Genomic DNA, 13,088 nt, shown 5'->3' on the forward strand with positions numbered 1-13,088 from the left:
CTCCCCAAGTGCTGGGATTATAGGCGTGAGCCACCGCACCCAGCCGATATCCATTTATTAAATGTCTCAGAGGGCCAGGTGCGGTGGCTCACGCCTGTAATCCCAGCACTTGGGGAGGCCGAGGGGAGCGGATCACGAGGTCAAGAGATCGAGACCATCCTCGCCAACATGGTGAGACATCCTTCACCTGATGTCACTTTTTCTGTCTGTTTTGCAAATTTCTAACAGGCAGTTGCCCTGGGCCACCTGGTGGCCTGAAATAACTTGACCGGGAACTAAAAGGACTCACGAAGCATTTAACCAAGACTCTACATGTTGACTTTTCAGCCAAGGACACTTCAGAGCGACTGGCCGCAGTTCTCCGAAGGAAGCTGCTGCCAGTTGCCCCTGGGGGGTTATTTCCTTCTTGGACATAACGACCACAATAGCAGAAATGCATTGACGGCCAGCACTCTGGGGATGAATGTTTTTGAGTGGAAATTAAACATACCAAACGGTTAAAAACAAAAATGCAGAGTTGGACAAGTTCTGCAGGTCATGAAGGGCCTTTGAAGCAGCCAGGCCCGGTTCCTGCTCTGCTGTATGGGAGGCTGCTGGCCTGAGCTGGAGAGCAGAAAGGCCCAGTGCCAAGGGTTCAGCAAGTACCAGTCCCAGGCCAGGCCCAGTGCCAAGGGTTCAGCACGTACCGGTCCCAGGCCAAGCCCAGTGCCAAGGGTTCAGCAAGTACCGGTCCCAGGCCAGGCCCAGTGCCAAGGGTTCAGCAAGTACCGGTCCCAGGCCAGGCCCAGTGCCAAGGGTTCAGCAAGTACCGGTCCCAGGCCAGGCCCAGTGCCAAGGGTTCAGCAAGTACCGGTCCCAGGCCAGGCCCAGTGCCAAGGGTTCAGCAAGTACTGGTCCCAGGCCAGGCCCAGTGCCAAGGGTTCAGCAAGTACGGTCCCAGGCCAGGCATTTGCTAATAAGCCAGGGTGACAGTAAGGACAAGGGGACTCTGGTGTGATGTGAGGTTTCTCATCCTCACTTGTCACACGTGATAATTGCACAACCCTCCTGTCCCCTCCAGGCCTGTGTGAGACAGGAAAGGTGAGGCTGTCCCTCCCTCTGCACCTTAAAGCCACTCGGGGTCTGGGTTTTCCTGAGACTTCCCGGAGCCAGATGCAAACTCCCAAAGGCGTTGATCGTTCCTCGATCTCCCTCCCTCAAGAGTGGCACTAATCAGGTCTAATTTAGAGAAAATCCATCACCTCCCCGCACTGTGGGCTCTGCCACTTCATGCCTTGGTCTCTCCACCTATCAGCCAGCTGGAGCTTGGGACTCAAGGAGGCATGCCTGGAAGTAAGGAACTTCTCTGAGGATGAGGACATCTGGGTGGTGCTGAACACCAGCATGCTTTGCCCCGTGGCCTGGACTGTGCACAGGGCACCTAGAGTGACCTGTCATCTCCCACGCAGGTGGAAGGGTGTGAGACAGAATGGACACTCAGTTACAAACATCCCCTTCCCAAACACTTGTGGATCTGAGTCTGAGGCTACTCCTTCCAGGTGAGGGGTTGGCTGGCTGCTGTTGTAGCTTGTTATTCTCTTTCTGTCCCTTCTGCCCTCAGGTCTTGACCACACAGCTTCCCAAGAACAGGATGGGGAATGATATGGGCACATGGGGAGGCAAGCAGCCATGGGCCTCACCTGCTCATGGGCACTGACTGTCCCAACAGCAGGTGGACATGAATCTAACCCACAGCCACCAGAGTAGAGGGAGCTGGGCTCCCTGAGTCTGGATGGGGTTCTCACAGGCCCCCACAGGGAGACAAGGGAAGCTTTCTCCAGAATGTGGAGTATGGACTCACTGTGTGAATAAAGTAAATGAGCTGGGGGCGGGGAGGGGGCAAGATTTCAAAAAGCACCACTCATACACCCAGGACTGGCAAAGCTGCTGGCAGTAAGCTCTATCATGGGGCTCCCCCACTGCAGGTGAGCTGATTGGCCTCAGCTGGCACCATCCATGCTGAGTGTTTGCCCTGAGGACAAGAAGACCTGGCAAAAAAAAAGGAAAGTACAGAACACACTCCCACCTGGCTGGCGGGGATATAGATAGTGCAGCTGCCGTGGAAATCTTCAGCTCCACAGAAAGGTAAAGATGGAGCTACCACACCCCCAGCAATTCCACCCCTAGGTATCCACCCAAGAGAAGTAAACACAGGCATTCAAGCAAACACTGGCTCACAGATGTTCACAGCAGCGCTGTTCACAGTAGCCAAAATGGAGAAACAAGCCGAGTATATAAAATGACAAATGCATAAATAAAATGTGGTATATCCATTGAATGGGATATTATTCAGCCATAAAAATGGATGAGTACTAACACTGCAACATGGACTTCAGAAAACATGGGAAGTAAAAGAAGTGAGTCACAAAAGACCACATATTGCGTAATTCCATTTATACGATATATCCAGAATAGGCAAATCCAGAGGGACAGAAAGTAGATCAGTGGTCGCCAGGGGCTGAGGGGAAAAAGAATGGGGAGTAATTGCTTTATGGGTATCGAGTTTTGTTTTGGGGTAATTAAAATGTTCTGGAAATTATAGTGGTGATGGTTGCACAACATAGTGAATATATTAAAACCTAGAAACTACACTAAAACCTGGCCAGGCAGTGGTTCACACTTGTAATCCCCAAACTTTGGGAGGCGAAGGTGGGAAGATTACTTGAGGCCAGTTCGAGACCAGCCTGGCCAAAATGTCGAAACCCCATCTCTGCTAAAAATACAAAAATTAGCCGGGTGTGGTGGCACATTCCTGTAGTCCCAGCTACTTGGGAGACTGCGGCAGAGAATCACTGGAACCTGGGAGGTGGAGGCTGCAGTGAGCCGAGATCACACCACTGCACTCCAGCCTGGGTGACTGAGCAAGACTCCATCTCAAAAAAAAAAAATAAATAAATAAAATAAATAAATAAATATATATATATATATATATATATATATATATATATATATATACACACACACAAAAACATGGCCAGGCACAGTGGCTCACGCCTGTAATCCCAACACTTTAGGAGGCTGAGGCAGACGGATCACTTGAGGTCAGGAGTTCGAGACCACCCTGGCCAACATGGTGAAACCCTGTCTCTACTAAAAATATGAAAATTAGCCAGGTGTGGTGGCAGGCGCCTGTAATCCCAACTACTTGAGAGGCTGAGGCAGAATTGCTTGAACCTGGGAGGAGGAGGTTGCAATGAGCTGAGATCACACCACTGTACTCCAGCCTGGGCAACAGAGCGAGAATCTGTCTCAAAAAATAAAAATAAAAAAATAAATAATATATATGTATAATTACATATATACTTAGAATATATATTTATATAGAATGTAAATATATATATTATATATATATATACTAAAACCCAACCTGAATTGTAAAATGGTTCATTTGTTACATGATTTATATATTTTTGTTTTGTTTTGTTTTTTTGAGACGGAGTCTCCCTCTGTAGCCCAAGCTGGAGTGCAGTGGCGTGATCTTGGCTGACTGCAACCTCTGCCTCCCAGGTTCAAGCAAGTCTCCTGCCTCAGTCTCCTGAGTAGCTGGGATTACAGGCGTGTGCCACCAAGAACAGCTAATTTTTGTATTTTTAGTGGAGACGGGATTTCACCATGTTGGTCAGGGTGGTCTCGAACTCCTGACCTCGTGATCCGCCTGCCTCAGCCTCCCAAAGTGCTGGGATTACAGGCGTGAGCCACCATGCCCAGCTGATTTATATCTTTTTCTTTTTTTTTTTTTTTTTAAAGCAGAATGCACCCATGCCACAGTGCTCCTGCCTGCAGCCTGCCAGGCGTCGGCCCACCCTGCAACATCCAGGATGTCATTTGAGCCCTGGTCACACGAAAGCACTGCATGGGATGAAGGTGGTTTCTTTATTTATTTTTATTTTATTATTTATTTATTTTGACACAGAGTTAACAGCCCAGGCTGGAGTGCAGTGACAATCTTGGCTCACTGCAACCTCTGCCTCCCAGGTTCAAGCAATTATCCTGCCTCAGCCTGGCGAGTAGCTGGGATTACAGGTGCCTGCCCCCACGCCCAGCTAATTTTTGTATTTTCAGTAGAGATGAGGTTTCACCATGTTGGCCTGGCTGGTCTTAAACTCCTGGCCTCAAGTGATCCACCTGCCTCAGCTTCCCAAAGGTGCTGGGATTACAGGCACGAGCCACTGCGCCCGGCCAAAGGTGGTTTCTTTTAAGCAATACATTTGGATCGAGAAAAACAAGTTCTTGGCTGGGTGCGGTGGCTCACGCCTGTAATTCCAGCACTTTGGGAGGCCGAGGTGGGCGGATCACGAGGTCAAGAGATCGAGACCATCCTGGCTAACATGGTGAAACCCCATCTCTACTAAAAAAAATACAAAAAATTAGCCTGGTGTGGTGGCGGGCGCCTGTAGTCCCAGCTACTCCGGAGGCTGAGGCAGGAGAATGGCGTGAACCAGGGAGGCAGAGCTTGCCATAAGTCGAAATCAGGCCACTACACTCCAGCCTGGGTGACAGAGCAAGACTCTGTCTCAAAAAAAAAAAGAAAAAAAAAAAAAGGAAAAAGAAAAAGAGAAAAACAAGTTCTTTTAAATCTCTAGGTAAAAATAAAATAATTTCTCACACACAGCCAACTCAACTGCGTACCAGAGTACCAAACATAGTTTCCACATCAGAGGCTTAAGCTCTGGGGTAAAACCATTTTCTTTAACCAGGTGTCTGTTAATTCACTCATATCAAAGAGAAAACTTGGCTGGGTGTGGTGGCTCATGCCTATAATCCCAGCATTTTGTGAAGCCAAGGTGGGTGGATGGCTTGAGCCCAGGAGTTAGAGACCAGCCTGGGCAGTATGGTGAAACCCATTTCTATTAAAAAAAAAAAAAAAAAAATGGCCAGACGCGGTGGCTCATGCCTGTAATCCCAACACTTTGGGAGGCCAAGGCGGGTGGATCACGAGGTCAGGAGATTGAGACCAGCCTGGCTAACACGGTGAAACCCCATCTCTACTAAAAATACAAAAAATTAGCCAAGCGAGGTGGTGCGCACCTGTAATCCCAGATACTTGGGAGGCTGAGACAGGAGAATCACTGGAATCCGGGAGGCGGAGGTTGCAGTGAGCCGAGATCGTGCCACTGCACTCCAGCCTGGGCGACAGAGCGAGACTCTGTCTCAAAAAAAAAAAAAAAAAAGGCTGGGCGCAGTGGCTCATGCCTGTAATCCCGGCACTTCGGGAGGCCAAGGTGGGCAGATCATGAGGTCAGGAGATTGAGACCATCCTGGCTAACATGGTGAAACCCCGTCTGTATTAAAAATACAAAAAATTAGCCAGGTGTGGTGGTGGGCGCCTGCAGGAGAATGGTGTGAACCTGGGAGGCGGAGCTTGCAGTGATCTGAGATCTTGCCACTGCACTCCAGCCTGGGTGACAGAGCGAGACTCCGTCTCAAAAAAAAAAAAAAACTATCCGGGTGTGGTGGTGCAAGCCTGTAGCCCCAGCTACCAGGAAGCTAAGGTGGGAGGATCACTTGAGCCTGGGAGATGGAGGCTGCAGTGAGCTACAATTGCACCACTGCACGCCAGCCTGGGCAACACAGTGAGACCACATCTCAAAAAAAGAAAGCAAACTCTTCATTAGAAACTGAACATGCTCACTGGGAATGATATTCAGGGCACAGGGCAATTCCTTACAGGGGCTCACTCCCAAGGGCACTGCTGCCACCTCATGGGAAGTTGTGACTTGGGAGGGAGGAGACTGAGGGCAGGACACAGGACATGGAGACACACATTCTGGTCTGTCTGACCATGGAGCTCTGTCCACACCCAGCCTGCCTGCTGGCTCCCAACCACCACACACGGTATCTGGCGTCTCTCACAGGTGTCGGCTTCTCTCTCTGGAGTCCATCTGCTGGCCATGGACCTGGCTATTTGGGGCAGGCCCATCCTGCCCACCTCCCCACACTCTCTCAAGCCTCTGTCTCTGAGCACTGCAGGTTTTGTAGTGTTCCCTCGTCTCCCTCTGAGAGGCCAGGCTGACTGAAGAGCTCCTGAGAAAGCCACCAGGACCCACTGCTAAGGGGGTCGGTCCAGGGTCATTGCCAGGCTGGGATCTGAGTTCCCCACACATAGGGCCGGGAACTCCCCAGCCATTGACTCTGATGGGGGTACCAGTGTGGATTCCAGCCCCTTACACGGAGGAGGGAGCATGCCACTATGGATGCTGAGCAGCAGGAGGTCAGGGGCCCTACTTTCACAATGTGCCATCCCAGAAGCCCCACAGCCAGGATCTGGACCTCTCTGACACAACTCCAGGTCCCAGAGACCCAGATGTCAGGGATGGAGGGACTTGGGCACCTGCCTTGCTATTAGCCCCAAGGCTGCTGGCTTCATGTCACAGTCTGTACAACAGCTGGTGGCATGAGCAGGGCTAGGACCAGCACTCAGCATGACTTCCTAGAACTCTAGGGACTTACGGGCTGAGGACTTCCCAGGGTGAAAGACCATACCTGGGACAGCCTGGCCAAACAGAGACAATTGATCACCATGGAATCAGTGGACAGGCCCAAGAATGGATGGGCACATGAGGTCACCCAGGACCGGGCAGGTTCCACTGAAGGAGGCTGCAAAAGATATATCCAACGCCCTAACCCCGGAACTCTCAGAATGTGACCTGTGACCTTATTAGGTCTTTGCAGACATAATTAAGGATCTTGTGATGAGATCACCCTGAATAACCTGGGTGTGCCCTAACTCCAATGACAGGTGTCCTTATGAAGGAGGCAAAGGGAGTTCTGACACGGAGAAGAAGAGGCCATGTGAAGATGGAGGCTGATATTGGAGTGATGCAGCCACACTCCAAGGAACACCTGGAGCCACCAGAAGCCGGAAGAGGCAAGGAAAGACCCCCACCCAGAGCCGCCAGAGAGCACAGTACTGCCGACACCTTGATTTCAGACTTCTGCCTTCCAGAACTGTGAGAATAAATTTCTGTTGTTTTAAACTGCCCAGTTTGTGGTAGTGTGTTATAGCAGCCACAGAAACTAATAGAGACTGGTCTAGCACCCTCGACAGAATGTGTGTGTTGTATAGGGCTCTCCTGATCCCTAGTGATGGGGAGTCAGAGGACTGCTTAGTGTCTGAACAGAGAGTTGGGGAAGCTGGGTTGTCCTGAAGAACCAGCAGTCCCCACTTGGCAGAAAGGGACCCTGAACTCATGGGAGGTGGGGGCTGAGGGGTGCCTGCTAGCCATGTGCTAAGAGCATCTTCGGATTGGTCCCCAGATACCCTGCTTCCAGGGGTGGCCCCTCTGCTGCAACAAGAACCTGCCTCCCATCACCAGACACAGCAGGTGGGAGCTGTGGACCATGGCCGAGTCTCTTCGTCTCCTTGATCTGCTCCCAGGATGCACTGTCCAACTATCCCACCTATAGGTAGGTGGCATTCCAGCCATGGACCCATGATCTGAGGCTGAGCACAGAAAACACAATCGAGGCTCTGGGTCCCAGGCCCCAGGAGCCCGTCCTTGATGGTGCATTACAGCTCTCCCAGGCTGTTCTGACAGTGACCTCCCATCTGCCCCAGGTGAGCATGCTTGCACCTGGGTGCTCGCCCAGCCTTTCTAGTTGTCCTTAGGGCTTCTGGTGTTGGAAACAGGATGCAGAGTTACCAATTTAGGGGGACTGAGAGGTTAACGTGGCCAAGGCTGAGCCCTGCAGAATTGCAGAGCAACAGCACACACAGGAAAGCTAGTGAGGTTCCACGTCCTCATGGAGGTTGGACATGGCACAGTGAGGTCTTATTTGCCCAAGAGAATGTGCAGGGAAGTCGCCAGGCACGGTGGTGCATGCCTGTAATCCCAGCTACTCGGGAGGCTGAGGCTGGAGAATCGCTTGAACCTGGGAGGCGGAGGTTGCAGTGAGCCGAGATCGCGCCATTGCACTCCAGCCTGGCCAACGAGAGCGAAACTCCGTCTCAAAACAACAACAAAAATAGAATGTGCAGGGAAGTCAACATTGGTGGCTCTGAGGTGTGGAGGACACAGGCTAGTGCTCAGGTCAGCGTGGCTCCACCTCTCTGAGCCACAGACCAACCTCACCCACACTGACAGTCCCAGGGGACACAGACTCTAGCCCCTATGTCCAATTCTACACTGTGCACGCAATGGGAAGAACAGTGCATCATGCACTGTACAGCAGAAGAAATGTCCTCTGAGTGCAGGCACAGCTCCCTTCTGTGTCTGTCCTCCCCACAGTGCCTCCACCCTCAAGGATTAGCAAGCTTCAACCCTCGCAGGACATCCACTGTGTCAGGGCCAAACGGTGCTGCATGCTGCTCTAACAGTGAGTGAAGGAGGGGACCGCAGACAAGAAGAAATGAACAAGGAGACAGTTTAAGAGAGAAAAAGACGTGAAGAACATCAGACAGGGAGCAGCGCGAGGGCGCCGGGGAGGGAGGCAGCGGATTCTTCGGGCTTCTGTGAGGAGGGGGCATGAAACCGGTCTGCAGACAAGGAAAGGGAATAGCAAGTGCAAAGGCCAGGATGCGGGGGCAGAGACGGTAGGGAGGCCGGCGTTGGCCTCGGCTAGCAGGTGGGCTTGACTCCGAGAGCCGCAGGCCGCCAGGATGGGTCCCGGACCTGGAGCCTCCCCTCGCGGGCTTCAATGACACCCAGCACAGAAACGCGGGGGGCCAGAACTACAGAAGCCCGTCCTGCCCGGAACTCAAGGTCGCGAGTGCTGTGGCCGGTCCGGACCCGGAGCGCGAGGTCCGGAAGTGCGCGGCGTCACGCCTCTGCCCCGGACCCCGCGCGCGGAGGTGGAGAGGGGACAGGGGTGGTGGCCGCGCTATGCGCCGGGAGGTCCCCGCCTCGCAGGCCGAGGTTGCGGGTCCGCGCAGAATGCCACTTACTCTCTGGAGGCGGCCCGCACGGGTCCCCTGGTCCCCGCCCCGCATGCAGCGCGGAGCCGTCCTCCCGCCACCTCCGGGCCGCCGCGGCACTGAGGGACCCGAGCCACAGCAAGCGCAGGCGGGAACCCGCGCGGGGACTGCTGGGAAACGTAGTCCCTTCATGTCCCGCTTTGACGCTGCGGAGAAAGCGGTGTAGGGAGAGGCTTGGGCTTCGGTTGTCACAGAAACAGAGGCTGGCTGCACCTAAAAGGCGGGGCGGGGACTTACGTCGTCGCCAAGGAAACGGCGTTCCGGAGCGGGATGTAGAGTCCCGCCCATTCCTTCTTGTGAAAGCGGGTGACTGGTCATGATTATGATTGATAGCCCCCCTCTCCCAATCTGATTTCTAAGAGGTCCCAACCTGGAACCGACTTGCCGTTCGCAGGCTCCCCTTGGGTGGGAGACTTGGGCTGGGAAGCACCTGGGGAGTTCTGAAGTGTCCTGGTGAGCGCGTTGAGAGTCAGACCGATAACATCAGAATCTGGGAGTGGGCCCGAGCATATGCGCGTCAAAACTCCTCAGTTGAGTCTATTTTTTTGTTTTTTTTGGTTGGCTTTTTTGAGACGGGGTCTCGCTCTGTCGCCCAGATGAATGCAGTGACACCATCACGGTTCACTGCAGCCTTGACCTCCTAAGCTCAATCGATCCTCCTACCTCAGCCTCCAGAGTAGCTGTTAACAGGGGCGCGCGCCACCACGCCCGGCTAATTTTCTTTCTTCTCTCCCTCCCCCTCCCTCTCCCCCTCCCTTCCTCCTCCCACTATGTCCTCCAGGCTGGTCTCGAACTCCAGTACTGAAGCGACCCTCCCACCTCACCCTCCCGAATAGCTGGGACTATAGGTGGGAGCCACCATGCCTGGATAGATTTTTTATTTTTATTTATTTATTTATTTTAGAGATAGGGTCTCTGTATGTTGCCCAGACTGGTCTGGAACTCCTGGGCTCAAGCGATCCTCGTGTCTCAGCCTTCCAGAGTGCTGGGAGTACAGGCTTGAGCCACTGCGCCAGGCCCCTAGTCCGACCCCTAGTTGATTCTAACATGTGCGGCCCCACTGGGGAACCACAGCCTCCCCAGCCCCTTTGGGTGTTGCTGACTCTACGGGCCCTCCTAGGTAGGATGAACTCGTCATGCCTCCTACCCATTTGTCACCCCCAGCTCTTGCCCCCATCTATTTTGTGGCTCCTCCCCTCAATAAGGACATCTAATTTTGTTGGCCAGTCCAGCACATATATTGCATGTAACAACCCAGTTTGCCCCACCTTTCTGCCTCCACTGCATCTGCTTCAGGGATGCTGGGACTGTTCCACTCCCTTTCTCCATCCTTTGGGTGTCTGCACGTCGAAAGCCTTGTGAAGAGGTCTATCTCCCTGCCCAAGTACAAAACTCAGGGCTTACCAAGCTCATTGAGGGCGAGCAGGAGGCTGAAGGGCACTTGGAGGGCTGCCTACCTTGTGGGTCCCTTGGTGGCTGAAGGGAGTTGCATAGGAAGGCCTTGACAATTGTCACAGAGAAAGGAGTACAGCTGCTGGCTCTGTGTGGGTGTGCAGATGTCTGACAGGTTCAGCCACTGGCCCCAATTGGTACACAAATGGGATTTCTTTCTTTCTTTTTTTTTTTTTTGAGACAGAGTCTTGCTCTGTTGCCCAGGCTGGAGTGCAGTGGCCGCGATCTCGGCTCACTGCAACTTCCGCCTCCCAGGTTCAAGCAGTTCTCTGCCTCAGCCTCCCGAGTAGCTGGGATTATAGGTGCCCACCACCACGCCCAGTATTTTTAGTAGAGATGGGGTTTCACCATCTTGGCCAGGCTGGTCTTGAATTCCTGACCTCCTGATCCACCCGCCTCAGCCTCGCAAAGTGCTGGGATTACAGGCGTGAGCCACTGCACCCGACCTGACACAAGTAGGATTTCTGACGCCTGTGGATGCACTGCTTGCACTGCTACTGGAGGAGTCTTGAGCCCACGTGGAAGAACTTCCCACTCCCAGGCACAGAAAAGGCCTCCCTCTGGAGTGAAGCATCTGGTGGTACCACAGGCCTGGCCCCCACACAAAGGCCTTGTCCCTGCAGGGCTGGCATGGGGTGACTGGCAGCCCTGGAGTGGAGTTTGAAGCACCAGTGAAAGGCCTTACCACTTGGCAGGCACAGGTGCGGGGGACTTGTCTGGAGGGGACTGGCTATGGGGGCTGTGACAGTCTGTAGGCTTTCTTCACTTCTACACAAGCCTGTTGTCTAAGTGGACCCTGCAGGGTTCATGCAGGGGCAGCACCAGAGAAGCATCTTGTGACAATGGTTACACAGGAGCGATTTCAGGAATGAGACTGAATCAGGCAAGGACCTGGAGAGGAAGCTCCAGTGGGGCTCCCACCCAAGGGGTCCAACTTTACCCATCCCACAGGTCCCCAGTCTGGGGCTCATTCTATGTCTGTAGGCCTGGGATCCTGCACCCTGGAGAGTTGTCCTGCTACCGGCCATCCCTCCGCAGAGGTCCCCCTCTGGCTCTATGCTGTCTTCAGCAAAGGGCCTCTGCTCCATTTCATGCCTCTCCTGAGGGCCTGAGGTAGCTTACTGCGAAGCAGCCTCAGGGGATAGAGGCTTCAGCAGGGCATCTTGGCCCCCAACACAGAATCCTGGTTGTAGGATCTGGAAGAACAGAGGAGAAATGGAAGTTGGCAGTTCCCAGGAGGGGAGAAGGTGCTGGTGAGCCACGAAAGCAAACCCCAGTGGCTGAAGCATCCTGGATGACTCAGCCACATTTCTTTAAGAATCTTTTCGTGTGTGTGTGTGTGTGAGACGGAGTCCCATTCTGTCACCCAGACTGGAGTAAAGTGGTGAGATCTTGGCTCACTGCAACCTCTACCTCCCAGGTTCAAGTGATTCTCTTGCCTCAGCCTCCCGAGTAGCTGAGACTACAAGCGCCTGCCACCACGCCCGGTTAATTTTTTTGTATTTTTAGTAGAGATGGGGTTTCACTGTGTTAGCCAAGATGTCTTGATCTCCTGACCTCGTGATCTGCCCGCCTCGGCCTCCCAAAGTGCTGGGATTACAGGCATGAGCCACCGCGCCCGGCCCTCTTCTGTCTCTTATAAGGACACTTGTCATTGGATTTAGGGTCCACCCCACTAATTCTGGATGCTCTCATCTTGGGATCCTTGACTAAATTACATCTGCAAAGATTTTTTTCCAATAGGTCACATTCGCTGGGTCTGGGTATTAGGGCATGAACTTACCTTTTTGGGGGCCACCATTCAATCCATTACAGGTGGGCATCCCATGGAAGCAGACAATGGCTGGGCCAAAGTTGCCCATGAAGTATCAGCCATGGGCACAAGATCAAGTTTGGGATGTGGCAGGGCCAGGCTTGGCTCTGCCAGGCAACTGGGTGGACTGAATCCAGCACACTCCAAACGAGTTGATAATCAGGCTGGGGACTTCAACAGACAACCAAAGTGCCAGTAAGGGCATTAAGGAGCCATCATGGCCAGGTGCAGTGGCTCACGCCTGTAATCCCAGCACTTTGGGAGGCTGAGGCAGGCGGATCACGAGGTCAGGAGATCAAGACCATCCTGGCTAACACAGTGAAACCCCATATCTACTAAAAATACAAAAAAACTAGCCGGGCATGGTGGCGGGCACCTGTAGTCCCAGCTACTCGAGAGGCTGAGGCAGAATGGCGTGAACCCGGGAGGCGGAGCTTGCAGTGAGCCAAGATTGCGCCACTGCACTCCAGCCTGGGCAACAGGGCGAGATTCCGTCTCAAAAAAAAAAAAAAAGGAGCCATCACAAGGACTTAAGATCAGCTGACAGTAGGACTGTGAACTGTGACTGGTAGGGTGGACAGGCAAAGTGACTGCCTGGAGAGTGGGCAGGTGGCCCAGCAGGGCCCAGAGGGTGCCTTCCCAGAAGTAAGGAGTCCAGTCTGGGGCTGGCCACTCAGGATGGACACAATGTACCAGAAGTGAGGTGGATCTCTGCAGAGTCCCTGGGGTCCTCATCCAGTCTGAAGAACACAGCACCAGCAGCCTTAGATCTATGAGGTCAGACTCTGCATCTTATCCTAGCACCTTGGGGACCTGGGGAGGCTGGACCACCCTGGGCCTGGCGGGGGTGGGGTGCATGAGTCTTGGCTC

The 13,088-nt window shown here is 53.4% G+C and overlaps 1 protein-coding gene and 1 long non-coding RNA gene across 3 annotated transcripts in view; one reads left to right on the top strand and one right to left on the bottom strand.

The window, feature by feature from the left end:
• Window positions 1–7,722, top strand: part of LOC129051810 (uncharacterized) — a 9,356-nt gene extending 1,634 nt beyond the window's left edge. Inside the window, exons 2-5 of the long non-coding RNA XR_008516314.2 lie at window positions 229–2,124; window positions 3,790–3,903; window positions 6,779–6,989; window positions 7,297–7,722. This is a non-coding gene — a long non-coding RNA (uncharacterized LOC129051810). The remainder of the gene's footprint in view (window positions 1–228; window positions 2,125–3,789; window positions 3,904–6,778; window positions 6,990–7,296) is intronic.
• The window catches only part of ZNF837 (zinc finger protein 837), a 19,764-nt gene extending 7,036 nt beyond the window's left edge, over window positions 1–12,728 (bottom strand). Inside the window, exon 1 of one of the 2 annotated variants that reach the window (XM_009233266.3) lies at window positions 8,924–12,728. The gene's annotated coding sequence lies outside the window, so the exon portion shown is untranslated. The remainder of the gene's footprint in view (window positions 1–8,923) is intronic. The other variant, XM_009233265.4, reaches the window with a different exon arrangement.
• Window positions 12,729–13,088: the final 360 nt, after the last annotated feature.

The sequence above is a fragment of the Pongo abelii genome, chromosome 20 (genome assembly GCF_028885655.2).
Source record: "Pongo abelii isolate AG06213 chromosome 20, NHGRI_mPonAbe1-v2.0_pri, whole genome shotgun sequence".
Classification (NCBI taxonomy): domain Eukaryota; kingdom Metazoa; phylum Chordata; class Mammalia; order Primates; family Hominidae; genus Pongo; species Pongo abelii.